We start from the raw sequence: 13,202 nt of genomic DNA, 5'->3' as shown, positions 1-13,202 counted from the left end.
GTAAGAAAGGCAGTATTACACCTTCAGGACCTGGAAAAGCTTTTGGAACAAGTGGTTGGAAGTGATATTCTAGATGTTCCACAGATTAGGCCTTCATTTATTCTAGACAACAGTTAGGTGGCAGTTGTACATAATGTTGGCTTTTCAATTGTCAGTGACCTTGCTTGCTCTTTCAAGTGGCAAGACATCAGCGGTTAGTAATGTTAGTGTTTTCAAGGTCTTTCATTGTTTCATACTTTCATACGAGGTCTATGAGAAAATTCTATGTCACTGATATACTCTGGAGTTGTCTGGGAACTGTTAATCGCAGCAAATTAACAAAATTATTATTGAGGACCGGTAAACAGTAATGTTTTTATGATTACCTATGCTTCTTACTTACTTACTTTTTTAGTATACTTGACAGTGAAGTTAATAGCATATATATATATAAAATTGCTACAGACGTAAATCTCAGTTCATTGCCTGAAATTTTTTTTGAAGGTGAACAACAGTGTTATGCATGAGTGTAAAAGTCCAACAAGCTGAATAACTTAAGCATTTTGAGTTCAGTGTAGCACAAATCTAGCTATTAGAAAATAGATCTTTTATTGTGTTCTCCTGTACAAATCATGCTAATACAATGGCAAATGCTACCAAGCTGAAATAAAGGAATGGACTAAGTAAGAATATCGGTATCTTCTATTTTACATGTCACTGATCTGGAAAAATCTCTGCTGTAGCAAGATGATGCACCTAGGGGCATGAGACACTCAAAGGAGGTTGCAGCAAGTTGGGGTCAGTTTCTTCTCCCAAGGAACAAGCAAAAAGACAAGAAAAAATGGCCTCAGGTTGTGCTAGGGGATATTTAGGTCGGATATTATGAAAAATTTCTTCACTGAAAGGGTTGTGAGGCATTGGAACAGGCTGCCCAGAGAAGTGGTTGAGTCCCCAACCCTGGAGCTATTGAAAGGATGTGTATTTGTGGTGCTTAGGTATATGGTGTAGTGGCAGTGCTAGGTTAGCAGTTGCACTTGATGATCTTAGAGGTCTCTTCCAGCCTAAATGATTCATAGAATCATAGAATGGCCTGGGTTGAAAAGGACCTTAAAGATCATCTAGTTTCAACCCCCCATCTAGTTTCAACCAACCCTGCTCTGGGCAGGGTTGCCAACCACTAGAGCAGGCTGCCCAGAGCAGCATGATTCTGTGGTTCTAAGATTATTGTAGTAATTACCTATCAATTATGAGTATAGACATTCAAGTTTATATTCTTAGATGTGTCACTGAGTTGCTATGCATTAGTTATGTTATCTCTCTGTTTTTATATAACTCCCTCTTTTAGAATATCATTACTACCTATAACAAAATATTCTGAGATTCTTTTAAAAAAAATAAATTAGATGTGTAAGGTACGAAGTACTACTACAGTGCTCAGTAAACTGGATCTGCAGCAAACAGTATGAAATACGCCTTAGAGAATCCTAATTAATTTAGAACCACAGTAAACAAATGGCTTGTCACTTTCAGTTTATATAAGTATAAAAAAAAAGTGGAGGTTGGGGTTAGAAATACTCACAAGAACATATGCTTAACAAACCACAGTAAGCAGAACAAACCAGAGAGAGTCTAAGCAGAAGCAGAGATAACCCTGGCACCATCAGCAGATTGTATGGCTACGATCCAGAACACAAAGAGAAGATCGTTCAAACAAGTCATTCATATATTTAATTAACTATGGCAAAGTGTTCTGATAGTGAGAGGCTATTTTAATATTGTGCAAATGCCACACTAACCACATGCTCACCCGTGTTCTTCTAGAGATAACAGCAAAACCCCCACTGACTGAAACAGGAGCAAGACAGGACATTGAATATTGAAAATTGGGGGTTGTATTGCATGCCATTAAATCTTCAAATTTGTGAAAACAGCAGACTGAAGAGAGCAAAATGTGCTATTTTGTTATAAACCTTGGCAATTTCTTCTTTTTCTATACCCTGAATTCTTACTAAAACCATTTGGTTAACTAAATTTGTGTATTTTAGATTTCTATGTGTGTGTATGTATATATTTCTATATATTATAAGAAGAACATACATACTTTCATGTACACAAACACAAAAATATATGTATGTGCTGAGGGGAAGATCGCTGTATGTTTGGTCCTAGTTCTGGCCATCGGGCAGTTTGGAGCCAAGGCTCCAAATGGCAAAGCCCTATCAACTGGGCATGTAGAGCAGCTCTGCAGACTTTGTGCACTTGGAGAGAGAACAGGAGGAGGCTTTACTTTGTTTGTTGGCTGCTTTTAATGGGAAGCGGAGGTGGGAATGAGAAGAGGACAACCTGTCTGTGGTGCCTTAGTGGCAGGCCAGGCAGACCCCTGGCAAGCTCAGCCAGAGCCGGGCTGGTTCTGCATGTCTGCATCTGTCACTGGAAGGGCTGGGGAGGCAAAGACGGCCAGAGGAAGCCAGGCCTGCTTGGTACAGGATGCAGTTTCACAACCTGTTACAGCTGGTGTGTGCCCCCCACTGGAAGGCACTTGCCCAGCCGGGCTTTCCTGCCTCTTGCCCAGTGCCAGCTGTGCTGCTTATGCAGCTGCTCAGATGGATCGGCACGCGTAAGGCTGAGCTAACCCACCAAACAAAATTAGTTCTGAGTGTTCTAAGGCCTGTCGTTCAGCTGTTTTTAGAGCTTCTTGGAGTGCTAGTACAGGAACGTGGGGCAGCAGCACCAGTGCTGTTGGAGGCTGTGTGGCTTAAATCAGTTGTTACACCACGCCACCAGACCGCAGTGGGTACCAGCCAGCCTGGGAGCAGACAGGAGGAGCTGAAGAGAGAGAGAAGGAGATAGGGGCAGCCCTGGGGCTGAGAGACCAAGGACTGGGCAAGGAAAGTCAAGTGCTAAATCTAAGGATTTGTGAAACACTACCTAGTTTGTAAAACTAAAGGTGTAATTGCACAAATGTTCAAACCACTTGATCTATATAGTTCCTGTACATCATCAAGCTAAATGGTAACTATATTGCTTAGTCTTGTTGATGGTAAAGTCTGAGACAGATCTGAGAGTTTTAGCCCTGCTTACGTCTTGTGTGCCAAATAAGTACAGATTCAGTTGCCTAATTTAAGTTACTTAAATTTGTCAACTTTGGTAAAAGCTTATTTAAATAAGAAAGATGTTGTCATACTTTCCAGATGAAAAATTTTACTGCCAGATTTTCACAGAATCACAGAATTGTCTAGATTTGAAGAGACCTCCAAGATCACCGAGTCCAACCTCTGACCTAACACTAACAAGCCCTCCACTAAACCATATCACTAAGCTCTACATCTAAACGTCTCTTAAAGACCTCCAGGGATGGTGACTCAACCCCTTCCCTGGGCAGCCTTCCATTGCCATTCCAATGCCTAACAACCCTTTCAGTAAAGAAGTTCTTCCTAATATCCAACCTAAACCTCCCCTGGCACAACTTTAGGCCATTCCCCCTCGTCCTGTCACCAGGCACGTGGGAGAATAGACCAACCCCCACCTCGCTACAGCCTCCTTTAAGGTACCTGTAGAGTGCGATAAGGTCGCCCCGAGCCTCCTCTTCTCCAGGCTGAACAACCCCAGCTCCCTCAGCCGCTCCTCGTAAGACTTGTTCTCCAGACCCCTCACCAGCTTCGTTGCCCTTCTCTCGTCTCGCTCGAGCACGTCCATGTCCTTCTTGTAGCGAGGGGCCCAAAACTGAACACAGTACTCGAGGTGCGGCCTCACCAGAGCTGAGTACAGGGGGACAATCACTTCCCTAGCCCTGCTGGCCACACTGCTTCTTAAAAGTTGTTTCTGCCTGTCTTTGAACCAGGGACCTTTTGCATGTGAGGCAAATGTGATAACCACTACACTACAGAAACTGGTTTGTTATTTTCTTAATACGAATAATTCCTTAATAGGAAATTATTATTTCCTATTTACTGGGTTTTATTTCCTGAATGAGAAATAAGTAGATTGTTTGCATAGTGTTTTTTTTTTTTTTTTTTTTCTCAAGGTGAAAGGGAAAACTTAAACTTCTCTTTTAATTTGAGGGCCAAATTATGTGAAATATATAAATCACTCCCTACATTGAAATAATTGCACTGGTAAGCCTACCTTTCAAGATAAATGAGTGCTTGAGATATTGTCACCCACCAGAGGCACGAATATGTATGTGTAGGTACGTACAATTGGTGGTGGACTTGTCAGTACTAGGTTAAAAGTTGGACTTGATGATCTTGGAGGTCTTTTCTAACCTGAATGATTCTACGATTCTCTGATGTGTGTGTGTAGAAATTATTGTTTGGTTGTTTTTTTTAAATGTATACAGGATTGGACAAGACTTATCTGTAAAGTTGCTGAAGGAAAACTGTGACCTTTATTTTTCAAAAGCAACATCCACATTTCCTGGCTGACTCAGAAACTTGATCAGAACTTCTGTCTAAGACTGGTAAATTTTCAGGATATGGGCTCTCCACTGTACTGTTAGTGCAGTGACACTGCAAGTATTGCATATCAAGCAGAGCAGGTCTAGCAGGAAGAAATGAGAGACAACCTGCCAGCCCAAACTAGACACGCATCACAAACAGAAGGCCCCACTTTTCAGCCAGGAACCTTTCCCATGTACCCTTCTTAGGTGACAATGGTGTTCACCTCCTCCGGAATGTTATCAGAACACTCTTTTGGGATGCAGGACGTGTCAAGGCTGGGAGGTGAATTAAATACAGGTCATGTCAGTAAAGATTAGTTTACTAAGCAAAAAGGCGTGGACTGCTTCCTTCTGCTGCTTTTGTAGGAAACAAGTTATTCCACGCTTTAGCAGCAAACTGGGCAGGAAGTTTTTCTATATGGATTTTTCTTATATATAGTACAGAAGATTGGCTGTTAGAATGACCTGAGCAATGGGATGTTTATGGTATCACAGTAGACTGGAAGAGCTTGGTTTTCTTAAAGCAACATAAGGAGGGCTGAGATGGAGAGTGATTTCCTAGATATAAATGTAAAAAAAATTATATGGGATTAAACACCATGAATGGGAAAGACCTATTTAAGCAAAACGATGATGATGGCATAGTAGCAACTAGTTATCAACAGATTTGAAGAGAAGCAGTGTGCAGAAATGTGGAGATTTCTTTTGTTAAAAATGGTAGGTTCTGGAATAGCCTTTCAGGTGGAGTAGTGAGGGCAAGCAGACAGGCTTGTTTGGTGATGAACCTTGGTAAATTAGTAAATAATCTCAAGGAATATTAATGTCTGTAGCAGTCTGGGATTGAACTCGATGACCAAGACATCTCTTTCATTCCTTTATTTTTACATCTCATCTTGGAATTTATGCAAAATAAATGTAAATGTCCTGGGCAGTTTAGCAACTCCCCTTGTGAATTTTCACTAGCTTTGGCTTTCTGTGTAAGGTAGTCCATGTACCAATATTAATCAAAAGATGCTATAGACTCCAAGTATTATTTTCATTTCAATTTCAGTGGTTTTATTTTAGGTAAAGTTAATTTTTGTGCTGCTGTGTTTGAATATGTGTATACATCCAGACTCTCACAATAGTATATTGTTAAGCACCAAAATTCCACACTATTTTCTGTAAATCAATCACTTTGCCATATTTTTCTAGAGCAGACACTGTATATTGGCATGCAGTCATCTTTGCAGAGTTTCTTTAGCTGCAATTATTTAAAATAGTATACATTTGTCAAACTTTGGTATCCCTGACCTTATGTAGCTCTTCCAAATGATTATGCTAGAAATGAATACACATTGTAATCTTCCCCAGGCATAACAAATGATTGATGGGAGTCAGAAGGACTCATCCGCTCAGCAGATACTAGCATGTTATCTGAAGATACAAAAATGTTGATTTTTCTCAAAATCAGTGTGTGTATATATATATATATTTAAGGATTAAAATAATCCAGATATCCTAAATTAGTCACAGCTTTATTAAACAGTGATAAGCACAAAAGCTTTTCATGGTCATTACTAGGGTATTGCTACATACACAGGTTTTATTCCAGCTCCTTTAGAACTGACTGACTATTCCAGATACAGATCAAATGACTGATGAGTTTCTAACCCCAGGCAAAGTTTCAGGGCCAAATCTAGCGTTTCCCAGGGAAGTTTTCTCACTCATTAGCTTTGTAAATCAGAAATTATTGAATTGGTTTCCTTCTGTTCAGAAGGATGGGGGGATCTGTGCAAGGTCATCAGTTTGTACGTGTTGGAATTTACTTTTGTAATTTAAGATCATTGTTGATTTAGATTGGAATTATATTTAGCTGGTTCTCAGACAGTATAAATTATCATGGTTCTGACTACCTGCCCTGGCCACTATAACGAACTAGATCTTTAAAAAGTTTTATTTCTATATTTGAGAAAAATCATTAACTTTCAATGGCAGGCATACTCCTTTCTGTACCATACGCAGAACTATTGGACGATATCTTTCTGAAGAGAACAGCAAAGCACACTATGTGAGGACGCATTGTTTATATGTATTTAAAGGTTATCACATTCTATTCACTATATGAATAGCCCCAACTGACATTTTCTTGCTCTTCTCAAGCGATGCATGTCTTGTTCATTGTGCTATGCCAAGTCAGCTGTCAGGCACTGCATCAGGGGACCAAAAGCTATTTTCTTTCACTGTTTTGTTTGCACTTCAACTAAAAAGCTTTGAATCTCACTATTTCTTTGCAATACAAAAAGTAATATACAGCCAGGGACAGCAAATTTTAGCAAACGAAGAAATTCTGCAACGCTTTATTTCATGTTTCAGCCATGCCTTACAGAATAAGAAATACAAAAGAAAAGCTGATTTTGGAAAAAGGTGCCTCTTTAAAATGGGTTCAGGTAGCAAGCAACGTCTAAGTTATCCAAATCTTGATAAGCTTAATTAAAGATTATAAAGAAATTTAAAGAGCAGGTGTGAAGGTATATTTTTATATTTACATTGTTGCTATAAGATAACCTTTCCAACTAGATTAATTGGCAAGTTATGCTGTTTGCAGATTGCATACTTAGGAGTGGCAAAGAAACCTAACCAGCTCAGTGTCAATGTATAGTAGGAGCAGCGTTACAAGGTCCAAGGCAATAGGAACAAGAATTGTCCCTTGATTACAATTTATAGTAATTTTATTTAATGAGTAAGAATTTCAGTTTTTCATTTAGAAATTCAAACTAGGAAACTGTGAAGTGTCCTACTTATCCATTAAATATCTGTTCAACAGCTGATGAATTCCTATAGATGACAGAAAGCTTTAGTTAAAAACAATTTACAGAATGATTTCACATTTTTTTTCCAACATATATTGCTTTTCATAATTACTAATAATTTTATCCTAGCAAAATATATAGTATAAACATATCTGCACTGGTAAAAATCTCTTCTTTCCTGAAGGCATTTGTTTTGCTTAGAAATATGATTTTTACTAATATGAGTTAAGAAACATTGCAGTATCAACAAAACTTTGTCTAGTTTAGGCTAAAACTGGACAGCAATGTTTCTACAGGCTTTTTACTTTTCTGAAAGCTGGAACTAAATTAAAATACACAATTTTCCCTTTCTTCCCATAGCCAGAGTTGAGCTCTGCATGTGTAGTTGTGAACACACAGAATATTCTGTTTCAGCTAGAGATCCTAAGGTAGTGGCTGAATTCTTAATGCCTTTCCTCGTTTCAATAGCTTTGGTCCCAAATCCTGTAGAATTTGATCTATCCACCAGCTTGGCGGCTTTTAACTGTTTGTCTAATGAGAGCATCAAGACTAGGCACTGTATATCAGATTGAACAGCTATAAAATAACTGCCTTGTTCAAATGGTAAATTTTATCTATCCATTTTTATAGTATTTCTTCTCTAACAAAAAGGGAGTGATAGGAACCTCCAATTTTGGTGAACAGAAAGGAGATGTAAGATGTCTTTAAAAAAAAAAAAAAAAAGGCACTGCAAAAGAACTTTGGCATACGTCCCCCCAAACCTTTTATTGTAATAAGACATGCTGCTTTCCGTGCTATTAAATATACAGGAAGTAAGCGTATTAGCTGTTGAGTAAAAAATAAATCTGTTTGTTGCAAGTTGGATAAGCTCAAACAAGAGAGCATCTTATTAATACATAATCTTCCCATTCAGTCTGCTAAGAAGAAAAATAGATCAGTAGACTTAAAACTTTTAAAAGATGTTTTTGAAATAGTTCATTAAATAGATGCTGAAGAATTCTAAGCATACCCAAACTAATCACATGAGAAAGCAAGGTCATGTCAGTCCTTACTGGCTTTTCCAGGGGGTACTCTTGCAGTCATTGTTTTCTCTGAACGATGCAGAATCCTCCTAGAACATTTCCTAAAATATTGTTATATGAGGTTATAGAATCGCAGCATGTCACTATTTATTCCATCTGATTTTTAGAGCACAAAAGACTTCCATCATGTGATTCAGCTTAAGTTCTAAAAAGGTGTTCATTTCTACTTCAGAAATTATTTTAGACAATGCAAGTACTTTGACTGTGACAGGGATGCAGCACAGACACACACACACACACACTGTTATCACTTCAGAATAGACAGTTTCATTCACTGAGATAAAAAGCTGAAATGCAGAATAAGTAGTGTTGTTCTGGAGTATGAAAGGAAGATGCAACTGATGGTTCTGATTAAGCAGCCTTTTGAATTCTCTTTTTCTAATGGGGATGATGAAAGCATATTTTGTGTAGAGTTTTGTTTTGACTCAGTCTGCCATGAAGCTGTTTGAATCTAGGATTATGCCCACATTATTCATATTGCCAAAAACATCCAAACAGGAACAAAGGGAAAGCTAACCTTGAATTTTCAGCATGTATTTCAGTCCTTGTAAACAAGTTACCATGGAGATGGAACCCATGTGAACTGCCGCCTTCCTCGCAACTGCTGTAGACTTTGGACTGGCAAGAAAATGTGACACGGCATTGGTGCCATTTGTGACAAAAATGTATTTCAAATACTACACTTAAGCATTTCCTGACAACGCTACCAAGTGAAAGCTTAGAAATTGCTTAAAAGCATTGAATTGCTTAAAGAGTAGGCGAGATAAGTGAGAAGCAAACCTTTACCTGTTTCACTTTTCCAAATTAAATAATATTCTAGAAGAAAAGAAGATGCAAGGTCACTCTGCCTGTATTGCTTGCAAGACAAAAGTCTGCAAAAACAGCCTGATTGCAATTTTAAATAATTTTCACTAGGAAATGGTTTCAAAGAACCTGAAGTTGTGACACAAAAAAGAGTTGTAAAAAAAAAAGGAACACAAATATCCTTGACATTGATTTTGTTGTTGTTATATTTTGAATAGAGCTGCAATTGTCATGTCAGAAGTAAGTAAGCCAGTAAGTGTGATGACTGATTTTTATTGTCCATGGATGGAAAAGGAAAAATGCAAAGGTACACATTTCTTCATCCTCTGGACTTCCAGGATATCTCGTTTAAAAAGTCTTTTGTTTTCTAGCTCAGTAGATGTATTGTTAAAACCATGAGTTCTGTTCATCATTGTCAGTACTCCTCTATCTAAACAGTTAGTAATTGCTCAAATCACATTGCTTGTTTATATCCTGTAGATAAAGGAAAAACAAACCAAAACCAAAACAAAACCCCACCTCTAGTCTCTAGAAGTATAGCTATGACATGAGAAGGTTGTGACTAAGACCCAAATGTGGATGTCAAAAATGGGATGGATTCTCCTATTGTAGTCAGGGCAAATAAATAGCAATACCATAAAAGCTGTGGTCTAGGCTCTAATTTGACATTTTTACTCAAGTTTGAAGGTGTTGTTTCCTTTTACAACTTAAGGGCTCAAAATTAAAACTTCATTGATATGCCCTGAGGTTTTGTTGATTAGCCTGTTAACATATATGCTTGATGAGAGGAATTGTCTTTTAATCTATACCATTTTTCCTGTAGGCTTTCCTTCTTTTTGCAAATGTTTCCCACCCTAACACAGTTGTTATCCAGTTTTCTTTCTCCTCCAAGTTTTATTGTTCTCTTCCTGATTTAGCTCTTGTAGTTCCTTCGTTTTCGCTTTAGTTCCTTTTCAGATATTCTGTTTTTTTTTCTATCTTTCTTTTATGATTTTTTTCCAGAGGTGTCATCCATTTTCATTAGTTTCGTTCTTATCTCCTGCCATAAGTCCACATCCTAAAGCCACTGAAATCCATGGCAACATTTCCTGATTACAGTAACAGTTGGCCCTTATTTCTTTTATTGATGGCACTTTCAGAAGTCATCAGTTCTGCTTGAACAGTTTAGGCAGTGTAACCAAATTGTCACTATAAGATAAACCAGTAGGAAAATATTCTATTGCAGATGCATACAGTTTATAGTTGGAAAGCAAATAGACGTACAGCAAAACAACAGGTGCGGTTGAAGTAGTTTCTTACGGAATAAAAAGGTGCTACATTAAAATCAATTGTTCTCATAATGACAATGCAATGAAAAAAAACAAACCACAAAACCACCACAACTATACTTTTATTCAAAAAAAAATAATAGAATCAGCCATTACGTGAAATACTGTTAATAACACTAGGTAATTTGCTGCTAACACTCGGAGAATCCTACTGCCAAAGAAACTGTCTGGCCATCTATACTGACAGCTCCCCTGTGTTATAATGCAAACAATATTTTTCCTACCCAAAACAAAGCATTTAAAATTATATTCTCCCAAGCTGTATGGAAATGCACTAATTTGTCACTTTCTAAAGCTAACACATTTATGCTTCAGAGATACATAATTTAGCAACAAACAGCAGACTGAATTTTGATCAGGCTTAAAAATGGGTACAATAGCCTTCAGACTGCAAATGAGCTGAAAAGGCTCCCTGGGTATTTTCTTACATCTGAAATTTAAGGGGTAACTTTTTTTTTCCTTGAAAATTCCTTTAAAAGGTAATGAACAATCCAAAAAGGCCTGTTTCTTAATGGCAATACCCAAATATCTTGTTAATGAAGCTTTCTATGGCAGTCTAAGCCATACCTTATGTACATGTTTCTTGTCTAATACAATCAGTTCTACTTGTCTCATGCTCTTGGTAAAATAATGGAGTAGCTGAATATATTGGAAGCATACCTCAATCAATAATGCTATAAAATCGTATCAACGCTATTATTAAGAAATCACTACAATATTTTAAAGTCTGGCATGAATGAAGTTGTTATTCGAAAGCTTTTTAATTAATGGTTTAGAGCCTAAACCTAAAAGCAGGTAGTTGCCTAATTGTCAGCCTAATGTCCAGATTTGATTAAATATACTGTAGGTATCAACAGCATCCATATTTCTAAGTATTTTTTATATAAAAGGTCAGACATTGTGAATCCCTTACCTTTTCTGTAACATAAGAAAAGGGAATAATGTGTTCTGTGTGACAAAGATGACATATTGTGGAACTGCGCTTTGGACAAGATATTTTCACCTGAAAAGTCTGGCCAAACTCATGGCTGTATGGGTTCAGAAACCCTTAGCATAGTTGCCACTAGTTGGCAAAATAGGCATTTGGTAATAAAAGTCCATTTTATATGTAACGCTGTCAGGGCCGCTATGGCTGTTGCAGATGCCTCGATACAAGGACACCAACTTGCATTCTGCTCAGTCAGGTCAGGCTGGTTAAAGTTTGACACACACCCCCTTCCAACCTCCACATTACACTGCAGAATTCTGGTCGGTATCCTCTCCCATGTGGGTCATTTATTTATTCTAATAATATCAGTAATCATTACTTTGTATGCACTTTTGTTGTGTGTATGCCCGGTAAGTACAGGAGGATCTGGATTTGTTATGCAAGTGGGTAGGCATTGCCAGAACTCGCAAGTGCTGAGGGAAGCAGAGAGATGACAGCCCATCATATCTGTTCAAATTACTGTCTCTGTGATTTCAGTAGGTGTCAAGGTATTTACAAAAAAAATAATACTTTTACAAAGAAATTCATTTTGAAGTGGTTCCTCTCCAGTTTCTTTCTCTGTCTCTTACTTTCCTTCGTTCTCCTTGTCCTTTTTGACCCATCCTTACATGAAGCAGCTATATCAGTGCCAAAATTAGCAGCCCAGTCACCCTGACTCTGTACTCAAGCAGGTTTGAAACTTAGGTGATTGATTCTTATCATATGAAGTTACGGTAGCAGTTAAGTGAATAAAAAAATGAAGTGGTAGGAATTCAGGCAGTGTTTATTTTGCATGAAGTATGCAGTCTTATTCCGACTTTACACAGTTGGCAGTAGCTCTTCCCACAGATAGTATCTGCAGGCTTAAGAAGAATCAGGGAATATGCTTATATGGATGGTCAAGGCTGCCCTTGAGATCACACCAAGACATACTTTCAGTTGCCTGCACCCCAGTAACTTCCATACCTTTAATAGTTTACATTTTTTTCTTTCTAATACCTCTTAATGATGACAAGAATAAAAGAAAAGGCAATTATTCTGTATTCTAATTATTTATTATAGGAAGAGCCTGTTTCCAAAACACTAAGCCTAAAGATAAACCCTAATTATCAGTCGAGACACAACCATACTGCTGAAGTCAGAAGACAACTTTCTAACTAGCTGTAGTCATTGAGGAAAATACTGCATCTGTTTTTCTGCTAGAAGCAGCACTTTCCATCACTGACATCTATGACTTGCTGTTGGACAGGACAACTATTGATAATCAAAGCAGAAACTACAGCTAGTTTGGAAAGCAGTTTCACAGTAGGAAAATGGTATTCTGTGAACACTTTATAGCAGATAAGGTTTTCAGTATTGCTTTTCAAAAGAATACAACAGAACTGAATACTTTGAGAATGTTACAGACTATGAATTTCTTGTGTTGGACAAAATACCTCTTTCTTTTTGGTATTGTAATCAGGGTTATTGGTTTTATAATCTTGTGATAGAAAGGGGCACGGAATGGTACAGGATCTCACTTTTTACTTTAGATCATTCTTATAAGAGCCTGGTGTACTTTACTTCATTCTATGAAAATCTCTTTTATTACTTATGAGTTTTATACAGGTGACATTATGAATATTATTGGGATATTTATATATATATACATATATAATATTATTAATGAATACAAATGGCAATTAAAAAAAAAAAAAACATTTTTTCTTAAGATTCAAGTTTTCATGCTTATTTTTTCCTCATAGAATTTCCTAGTCTAGAGTACGCAGAACATGTGGGGTTCAGTGTTTGAAATCTGGGTAAGTAATTAGA

The 13,202-nt window shown here is 37.5% G+C and overlaps 2 protein-coding genes across 27 annotated transcripts in view; both read left to right on the top strand.

The window, feature by feature from the left end:
• Positions 1-13,202, top strand: part of TENM2 (teneurin transmembrane protein 2) — a 1,465,234-nt gene that overhangs the window by 62,453 nt on the left and 1,389,579 nt on the right. The window lies entirely within an intron of this gene.
• The window catches only part of LOC310881738 (uncharacterized protein), a 796,919-nt gene that overhangs the window by 663,768 nt on the left and 119,949 nt on the right, over positions 1-13,202 (top strand). Inside the window, exon 7 of one of the 3 annotated variants that reach the window (XR_014572527.1) lies at positions 13,136-13,189. The exons of the other annotated variants lie outside the window; for them this stretch is intronic. The gene's annotated coding sequence lies outside the window, so the exon portion shown is untranslated. The remainder of the gene's footprint in view (positions 1-13,135; positions 13,190-13,202) is intronic. 3 annotated transcript variants of the gene reach the window in all.

Source organism: Anser anser, assembly GCF_964211835.1.
Source record: "Anser anser genome assembly, chromosome: 14".
Taxonomy (NCBI): Eukaryota; Metazoa; Chordata; class Aves; order Anseriformes; family Anatidae; genus Anser; species Anser anser.
This window is presented reverse-complemented; position numbering and strand designations above follow the sequence as displayed.